Below are 9,729 nucleotides of genomic sequence, written 5' to 3'. Positions count from 1 at the left end.
TCTAGCTGAGAAGAAGGATGAAATAGTGGACAGACATTAAGGGGTTCTGGTTAGTAGGGAGGTGATATCTGGTCCAGAGATGTAGATCTGTGTGTCATCAGCAAAGAGATGATATTGAAAGCCATGAGATTCTATGAGCTGTCCCAGGCCAAAGGTGTAAATGGAGAAGAGCAGGGGTCCTAGGACTGAACCTTGTGGGACTCCGACAGATAGGGGGCGAGGTGAGGAGGTGGTGTGTGAATGGGAGACGCTGAATGTCCGGTCTGTTAGATATGATGAGATCCAGGATAGGGCCAAGTCTGTGATGCCAAGGGATGAGAGGGTCTGTAATAATAGGGAATGGTCCACTGTGTCAAAGGCAGCCGACAGGTCCAGGAGGAGGAGGACAGAGTAGTGTCGCTTGCTCTTGGCAGTTAAGAGGTCATTGGTGACCTTAGTAAGGGCAGTTTAAGTGGAGTGGTGTGACCGGAAGCCAGATTGTAAGCGGTCAAAGAGGGAGCAAGAAGCGAGATGGGAGGACAGTTCAAGGTAGACGTGTTGTTCCAGTAGCTTGGAGGCATAGGGGAGAAGTGATATAGGGCGATAGCTAGATACAGAGGATGGGTCAAGAGACGGCTTTTTGAGGATAGGTGCGATGGAGGCATGTTTAAAGCTTGACGGGAAAACACCAGTTGTTAGTGATAGGTTGAAGAGATGGGTTAGGGTTGGGATGAAGACTGTGGTGAGGTTTGGGATGAAGTGGGATGGGATTGGGTCAAGTGCACAGGTGGTGAGATGTGATCTTGAGAGTAGAGTGGAGAGTCGATCTTCTGAAATGGTGGAGAAGTTGGTTTTGGAGGTGGAGGGCTGGGAAGTCGGGAAGAAGGGCTCTGGGGGTTGTTGACCAAAACTGTCTTCTGCTTGAAAAATGAGGCAAAGTCTTCAGCTGAGATGAGTGGGGAAGGAGGAGGTGCTGGGGGACGGAGGAGAGAATTAAAGGTGTTGAATAACTGTATATATGTAGCATGTATGTAGTATGTAGTATGCATGTATGTTTTATGAATGTAGTATATATGTAGTATGTATGTATTATGTAGTATGTATGTATGTTGTATGAATGTAGTATATATGTAGTATGTATGTAGTATGTATGTATGTTGTATGAATGTAGTATATATGTAGCATGTATGTAGTATGTATGTATGTTGTATGAATGTAGTATATATGTAGTATGTATGTATTATGTAGTATGTATGTATGTTGTATGAATGTACTATATATGTAGCATGTATGTAGTATGTAGTATGTATGTATGTTGTATGAATGTAGTATATATGAAGTATGTATGTAGTATATATGTATGTTGTATGAATGTAGTATATATTATTATTATTATTATTATTATTTATTGTTATAGCGCCATTTATTCCATGGCGATTTACATGTGAGGAGGGGTATACATAATAAAAACAAGTACAATAATGTTAAGCAATACAAGTCATAACTGGTACAGGAGGAGAGAGGAACCTTCCCGCGAAGGCTCACAATCAACAAGGGATGGGTGAGAATACAGTAGGCGAGGGTAGAGCTGGTCGTGCAGCGGTTTGGTCGATCGGTGGTTACTGCAGGTTATAGGCTTGTCGGAAGAGGTGGGTCTTCAGGCTCTTTTTGAAGGTTTCGATGGTAGGTGAGAGTCTGATATGTTGTGGTAGAGAGTTCCAGAGTAGGGGTGATGCGCGAAAGAAATCTTGTATGCGATTGTGGGAAGAGGAGATAAGAGGGGAGTAGAGAAGGAGATCTTGTGATGATCGGAGGTTGCGTGCAGGAAAGTACCGGGAGACGAGGTCACAGATGTATGGAGGAGACAGGTTGTGGATGGCTTTGTATGTCATGGTTAGGGTTTTGTACTGGAGTCTCTGGGCAATGGGGAGCCAGTGAAGGGATTGACAGAGGGGAGAAGCTGGGGAATAGCGGGGGGGACAGGTGGATTAGTCGGGCAGCAGAGTTTAGAATAGATTGGAGGGGTGCGAGAGTGTTCGAGGGGAGGCCACAGAGCAGGAGGTTGCAGTAGTCAAGACGAGAGATAACGAGGGCATGGACTAGGGTTTTTGCAGATTTTTGGTTGAGGAATGAACGGATACGTGAAATATTTTTGAGTTGAAGTCGGCAGGAAGTGGAAAGGGCATGGATATGTGGTTTGAAGGAGAGATCAGTGTCAAGGATTACCCCGAGGCAGCGAGCTTGTGGGACTGGGGAGAGTGGGCAGCCATTTACTTTAATGGATAGGTTCGCTGGGGGGTCATGTGAGATGGGGGAAAGATGATGAATTCTGTTTTGTCCATGTTAAGTTTCAGAAATCTAGCTGAGAAGAAGGATGAAATAGTGGACAGACATTAAGGGATTCTGGTTAGTAGGGAGGTGATATCTGGTCCAGAGATGTAGATCTGTGTGTCGTCAGCATAGAGATGATATTGAAAGCCATGAGATTCTATGAGCTGTCCCAGGCCAAAGGTGTAAATGGAGAAGAGCAGGGGTCCTAGGACTGAACCTTGTGGGACTCCGACAGATAGGGGGCGAGGTGAGGAGGTGGTGTGTGAATGGGAGATGCTGAATGTCCGGTCTGTTAGGTATGATGAGATCCAGGATAGGGCCAAGTCTGTGATGCCAAGGGATGAGAGGGTCTGTAATAATAGGGAATGGTCCACTGTGTCAAAGGCAGCCGACAGGTCCAGGAGGAGGAGGACAGAGTAGTGTCGCTTGCTCTTGGCAGTTAAGAGGTCATTGGTGACCTTAGTAAGGGCAGTTTCCGTGGAGTGGTGTGACTGGAAGCCAGATTGTAAGCGGTCAAAGAGGGAGCAAGAAGAGAGATGGGAGGACAGTTCAAGGTAGACGTGTTGTTCCAGTAGCTTGGAGGCATAGGGGAGAAGTGATATAGGGCGATAGCTAGATACAAAGGATGGGTCAAGAGACGGCGTTTGAGGATAGGTGCGATGGAGGCATGTTTAAAGCTTGAGGGGAAAACATCAGTTGTTAGTGATAGGTTGAAGAGATGGGTTAGGGTTGGGATGAAGACTGTGGTGAGGTTTGGGATGAAGTGGGATGGGATCGGGTCAAGTGCACAGGTGGTGAGATGTGATCTTGAGAGTAGAGTGGAGAGTCGGTCTTCTGTAATGGTGGAGAAGTTGGTTTTGGAGGTGGAGGGCTGGGAAGTCGGGAGGAAGGGCTCTGGGGGTTGTTGACCAAAACTGTCTTCTGCTTGAAAAATGAGGCAAAGTCTTCAGCTGAGATGAGTGGGGAGGGAGGAGGTGCTGGGGGACGGAGGAGAGAATTGAAGGTGTTGAATAACTGTATATATGTAGCATGTATGTAGTATGTAGTATGTATGTACAGTTGTGGCCAAAAGTATTGACACCCCTGCAATTCTGTCAGATAATACTCAGTTTCTTCCTGAAAATGATTGCAAACACAAATTCTTTGGCATTATTATCTTCATTTAATTTGTCTTAAATGAAAAAAACACAAAAAGAATTGTCCTAAAGCCAAATTGGATTTATTTCCACACCAAACATAAAAAAGAGGGTGGACAAAAGTATTGGCACTGTTCGAAAAATCATGTGATGCTTCTCTAATTTATGTAATTAACAGCACCTTTAACTTACCTGTGGCACCTAACAGGTGTTGGAAAAAACTAAAGCACACTTGCAGCCAGTTGGCATGGATTAAAGTTGACTCAACCTCTGTCCTGTGTCCTTGTGTGTACCACATTGAGCATGGAGAAAAGAAAGAAGACCAAAGAACTGCCTGAGGACTTGAGAAACCAAATTGTGAGGAAGCATGAGCAATCTCAAGGCTACAAGTCCATCTCCAAAGACCTGAATGTTCCTGTGTCTACCGTGCGCAGTGTCATCAAGAAGTTTAAAGCCCATGGCACTGTGGCTAACCTCCCTAGATGTGGACAGAAAAGAAAAATTGACAAGAGATTTCAACGCAAGATTGTGCGGATGTTGGATAAAGAACCTCGACTAACATCCAAACAAGTTCAAACTGCCCTGCAGTCTGAGGGTACAACAGTGTCAACCCGTACTATCCATCGCTGTCTGAATGAAAAGGGACTGTATGGTAGGAGACCCAGGAAGACCCCACTTCTTACCCCGAGACATAAAAAAGCCAGGCTGGAGATTGTCAAAACTTACCTGAAAAAGCATAAAACGTTTTGGAAGAATGTTCTCTGGTCAGATGAGACAAAGGTAGAGCTTTTTGGGCAAAGGCATCAACATAGAGTTTACAGGAGAAAAAAAGAGGCATTCAAAGAAAAGAACACGGTCCCTACAGTCAAACATGGCGGAGGTTCCCTGATGTTTTGGGGTTGCTTTGCTGCCTCTGGCACTGGACTGCTTGACCGTGTGCATGGCATTATGAAGTCTGAAGACTACCAACAAATTTTGCAGCATAATGTAGGGCCCAGTGTGAGAAAGCTGGGTCTCCCTCAGAGGTCATTGGTCTTCCAGCAGGACAATGACCCAAAGCACACTTCAAAAAGCACTAGAAAATGGTTTGAGAGAAAGCACTGGAGACTTCTAAGGTGCCAGCAATGAGTCCAGACCTGAATCCCATAGAACACCTGTGGAGAGATCTAAAAATGGCAGTTTGGAGAAGGCACCCTTCAAATTTCAGGGACCTGGAGCAGTTTGCCAAATAAGAATGGTCTAAAATTCCAGCAGAGCATTGTAAGAAACTCATTGATGGTTACCGGAAGCGGTTGGTCGCAGTTATTTTGGCTAAAGGTTGTGCAACCAAGTATTAGGCTGAGGGTGCCAATACTTTTGTCCGGCCCATTTTTGGAGTTTTGTGTGAAATGATCAATGTTTTGCTTTTTGCTTCATTCTCTTTTGTGTTTTTTTTCATTTAAGACAAATTAAATGAAGATAATAATACCAAAGAATTTGTGTTTGCAATCATTTTCAGGAAGAAACTGAGTATAATCTGACAGAATTGCAGGGGTGTCAATACTTTTGGCCACAACTGTATGTTGTATGAATGTAGTATATATGTAGTATGTATGTATTATGTAGTATGTATGTATGTTGTATGAATGTAGTATATATTGTGGTGCAGTGACCGCTGTGTCCGCTAGGGGGCGCTGTGTGGGTGTCCCAGGACAGCAGTATAAGCATTTCCATTACCCTGATAGGTGTAGGATACTGAAAGATCATAATGATCAGCAGAGGTACTGCTGAGTAGCACGTTCCGTTACAATGTGTCAGGGAAGCCTGTGTGTGGTTGTATGCAATAGGACCTTGTGTGAGGTCATAGTCATGTGATCACCTGTGGGTGTGGTTATGGACCATATAAGGTACCTGAGGTCTGGTCACAAGGGGGTGAATGCTGGGACCTGATTGGTCCAGTTTGGAAGGTCCCGTGTGGAGAAGGATCTCCTCACTAACAGCACGTGTGGACGCTGTGACTAATGGCGATGTGTGCCTGACCGTTCCCAGGGAGAGGGAAGGAACGTTTGCAGTGTAAAGCAGCATGCAAGGTAACCCGGAGATGGGACTGCTACTGTTGGCTAGATGAAGCACAGCCTGTGTGACTAGGAAGGCTATAGGGGAGCAGAGCTCCAGTGTGAAGATACCCTGCTGTCTGCTATAAGACTGTTGCATGTTACTGCTGGAGGTTTATGAAGGATGAATAAACCTCATGGACTATGATTTGTGGGAAAATCCTGTGCCGGATGTGTTTTTTGATTGCTGCAAGCGAGTGTCCCCCAACCCTGAATGACAGCGCTACCTCACAATATGTAGTATGTATGTAGTATGTATGTATGTTGTATGACTGTAGCATGTATGTAGTATGTATGTATGTTGTATGAATGTAGTATATATGTAGTATGTATGTAGTATATATGTATGCTGTATGAATGTAGTATATATGTAGCATGTATGTAGTATGTAGTATGTATGTATGTTGTATGAATGTAGTATGTATGTAGTATATATGTATGCTGTATGAATGTAGTATATATGTAGCATGTATGTAGTATGTAGTATGTATGTATGTTGTATGAATGTAGTATATATGTAGTATGTATGTTGCATGAATGTAGTATGTATGTAGTATGTATGTATGTTGTATGAATGTAGTCTATATGTAGCATGTATGTATGTATGTTGTATGAATGTAGTATATATGTAGCATGTATGTAGTATGTATGTATGTTGTATGAATGTAGTACGGTATATATGTAGCATGTATGTAGTATATATGTATGAGTGTATTAAATATGTAGCATGTATGTAGTATGTATGTATGTTGTATATATGTAGCATGTATGTAGTATGTATGGATGTTGTATGAATGTAGTATATATGTAGTATGTATGTGGCATGTTTTTTTTTTTTTTACATTCAACACATTAGCCGGATGATGGGTCTACTACTGTCTCATCATTGGCTAATGTGTTAATCACTGTCATTGCAGCAGGCATCGCCCGATGGGACTTGTAGTCCCATCAGACGATGCCTGCACACACACAAGACCCCCGGCAGGCCCGCACAGACCACCGGCAGCCGGCACAGGCCCCCGGCAGCTGGCACAGGCCCCCGAGAGGCCCGTACAGACCACCGGCAGCTGGCACAGGCCCCCAGCAGCCGGCACAGACCACCGACAGCTGGCACAGGCCCCCAAGAGGCCCGTACAGACCACCGGCAGCCGGCACAGGCCCCCCGCAGCCGGCACAGACTGCCGACAGCTGGCTTAGGCCCCTGAGAGGCCCGTACAGGCCTCCGGCAGCCGGCACAGACCACCGCCAGGCCCGTACAGACCCACCGCAGTCGGCACAGACCCCCCGCAGTCGGCACAGACCACGCATCATGATGGGCACAGACCGCGCATCATTATGACATCATTTCAGCAGCCAATCACAGCCACAACAGTGGCTCAGTGCATTATGGGGACTTCCGATACCGGTATCCGATATTGAAAAAGTATCGGTACTCGGTATCGGAATTCCGATACAGCGAATATCGGCCTATACCTGATATTTGCAGTATCGAAATGCTCAACACTAGTAACAATATTTTGAACTTTTGAATTTCAGGTTCCATATCTCACCATTCACAACTGGATAGAACATGAAACTATCATCATTTTGTAGACATTCATCTTGGTTATCTCATTCATAAATTTTGCTTGCAACTATTTATAGTTGTATTCTACAATTTACAACCTGTTCTCCCATTCTCTAGGAGCTCATTGTGTTATTAGGTTGAATACCAAGCGAAAGGTCACTCATTGAAATCGAAAAGCAGCCATTTAGGTTTCCCCAGAAAAGAGAAACAGCATCATACAGCTCATCGATTGCAGCCTCTCGGTCAAGACATCTGCCAAACTGCAACATGTGAGTGCCATGACAGGAGGAATAATACTAATAATAATAATAATTTCGGAGTCAATAAGTCGGCTCATCACAAAGTCTATCAGCTCCGACACAGCAGGGTAGGTGGGTCGTATGCTTTGTAATAGTGATATCACAAACACATGTTGCACAATTTTGGAATGGTGGCCCGAAAAAAAGTGAAGAAGCCTAGACTTCAATATCATCATAAGAAGAGTCTGCTTGAGTTTGCAAAAAAGTACAAGATTGGAAATGGTTGATTTGGAGATATGACACGAAAATCAATAGACTAGGCTATGATGGGTGCAAATGGGTCTGGAAGAAACAAGGGAAAAAGGGCTGATGGATCAAGAAATTAAACAAACTGTCAAGTTTGGTGAAGGAAGGTGATATGGGGTTGTTTTCACAGTCTTAGGCTTTGGATACTTGACCATGATTGATTGTGGTATCAATTCTTAGTTATATGTGAGAATCCTACAATACAAGTTACTTTGTAGTCTCGAGTACTAAGGATATGAAAAGGATGACTAAGTGTTGCAGCAGGGCAACTACTTGAAGCAAAAGTTGAGATAGATGAAGAAATGGTTCAATGACAATGAAGTAAAGGTGCTAGATTGGCCCCCACAGTCCCCTGATATCAACCCATCGAATACTTGTGGGTAGAGTTGGAGATATCCTCTATGCATTCGCAAGTGAGTTGAACAGTATGTTTCAACTTTTGGAACGTGTATAAAAGACCTGAGATCAGATTTCAGTTGAGACATGCTTGAATCTGAGAGAATGCCCAGAAGGATTCAAGCAGTTTTGAAAGCCAAAAGATGGATTTAGAAAATACTAGTAAAATAATAAAAACTAAATTTGGATTTTAAGATCATAACATTAACAATGCAGTGACATGACAATAACTAATCATATGCTAAATAGTTGCAAGTCAAATTTATGTATGAGATAGCCAAGATTATTGTCTAAAAAATGATGGTAGTCTCACATTCGAAGCAGTAGTGGATGATAAGGTATTGAGCCTGAAAGTTCAAAACATTGTTTCCCTTTTGCTAGTCAGCGTATGTGAAGCATCATTTTGGATTATGCTGCCCCTCTGTGTTCCCTCATTCAGCATAGCATAGCAGTTGACGTTCAACGGCTCAGTACAGGACATCTGGTGGATGTTCAAGTCCGTATACGTAAAGATAGCGTGAATCCAGGGTTGTGAAACACGCTCCTATCCTAAACTACTGGCAGTGAAGATACAACCTTTGTTCCTTCTACTGGTAAGGCTTAATTTACTGGGACTTGGGGGTTGTAGCAGGCTTACCTTAAGTTCTGACCCTTAAAGGGAATCTGTCACCCCATTTTAGTGCTATAAGCTGCGGCCACCGCCATCAAGGGCTTGTCTATAGCATTCTGTAATGCTGTAGATAAGCCCCTGATGAAACCTGAAAGATAAGAAAAACACATTAGATTACTCTCACGGGGGAGCGGAGTCAGGTGTGGTGGGTGTCGCAGTCCGGTCCGGCGCCTCCCATCTTCATACGATGATGTCCTCCTCCTTGCTTCTCCCTCGGCTCCTGCGCAGGCGTACTTTCTCTTTCCTATTGAGGGCAGAGTAAAGTAATGCAGTGCGCAGGCACCGGGAAAGGTCAGAGTGGTCCCGCGCCTGCGCACTGCAGTACTCTGCTCTGCCCTCAACAGGGCAGATAAAGTACGCATGTGCAGGAGCCAAGGGAGAAGTAAGGAGGAGGACAGCATCGAATGAAGATGGGAGGCACCGGACGGGATGGCGACACCCATCGGACCGGACCGAATGCCGGAGTGAGTATAATCTAACTCTTTTTTCTTATCTTTCAGGTTTCATCGGGGGCTTATCTACAGCATTACAGAATGCTGTAGATAAGCCCCTGATGGCGGTGCCGGCAGCTGATAGGGCTAAAATGGGGTGACAGATTCCCTTTAAGGGCATGGCGGATCATCTAGCTCTGCAAGGTAATTTAGTAACTTCTCATGTTCCTACTGAACAAACTAGCAGTTATAAAGATGCTTTTTTCTGCGGGGTTACACTGCTGGGTTCACATTTAGATTAAATTACCAAACAAAAAATATGGGACAATGCTTATATAGATATATGGTCACTAATATCTGTCAATCAAAACACTGTGGACAAGCAACACAGGTGCTGTCAGAATGAATTTTTGATAGGAAACCAAAAGTAGCAAAAGCTTTAAAAATTGAAGGAGACCCCATTTGCTAATCAAAATCATCAGGGCCAATATTGTGGTGCAGTCAGGAGGCCCCATTTGCTAATCAAAATTATTACGGCTAATCTAATATTGCGGTGCAAGCACGAGGCCCCATTTCCTAAT

General features: G+C 44.2%; 1 long non-coding RNA gene across 1 annotated transcript in view; it reads left to right on the top strand.

The window, feature by feature from the left end:
• The first annotated feature begins 5,255 nt into the window (after positions 1-5,255).
• LOC141096921 (uncharacterized) overlaps positions 5,256-9,729 on the top strand; it is a 31,666-nt gene continuing 27,192 nt past the window's right edge. Inside the window, exons 1-2 of the long non-coding RNA XR_012233814.1 lie at positions 5,256-5,515; positions 7,224-7,375. This is a non-coding gene — a long non-coding RNA (uncharacterized lncRNA). The remainder of the gene's footprint in view (positions 5,516-7,223; positions 7,376-9,729) is intronic.

This window comes from Dendrobates tinctorius, unplaced genomic scaffold (assembly GCF_039654945.1).
Source record: "Dendrobates tinctorius isolate UK_male_01 unplaced genomic scaffold, ASM3965494v1 ptg000081l, whole genome shotgun sequence".
Classification (NCBI taxonomy): Eukaryota; Metazoa; Chordata; class Amphibia; order Anura; family Dendrobatidae; genus Dendrobates; species Dendrobates tinctorius.
This window is presented reverse-complemented; position numbering and strand designations above follow the sequence as displayed.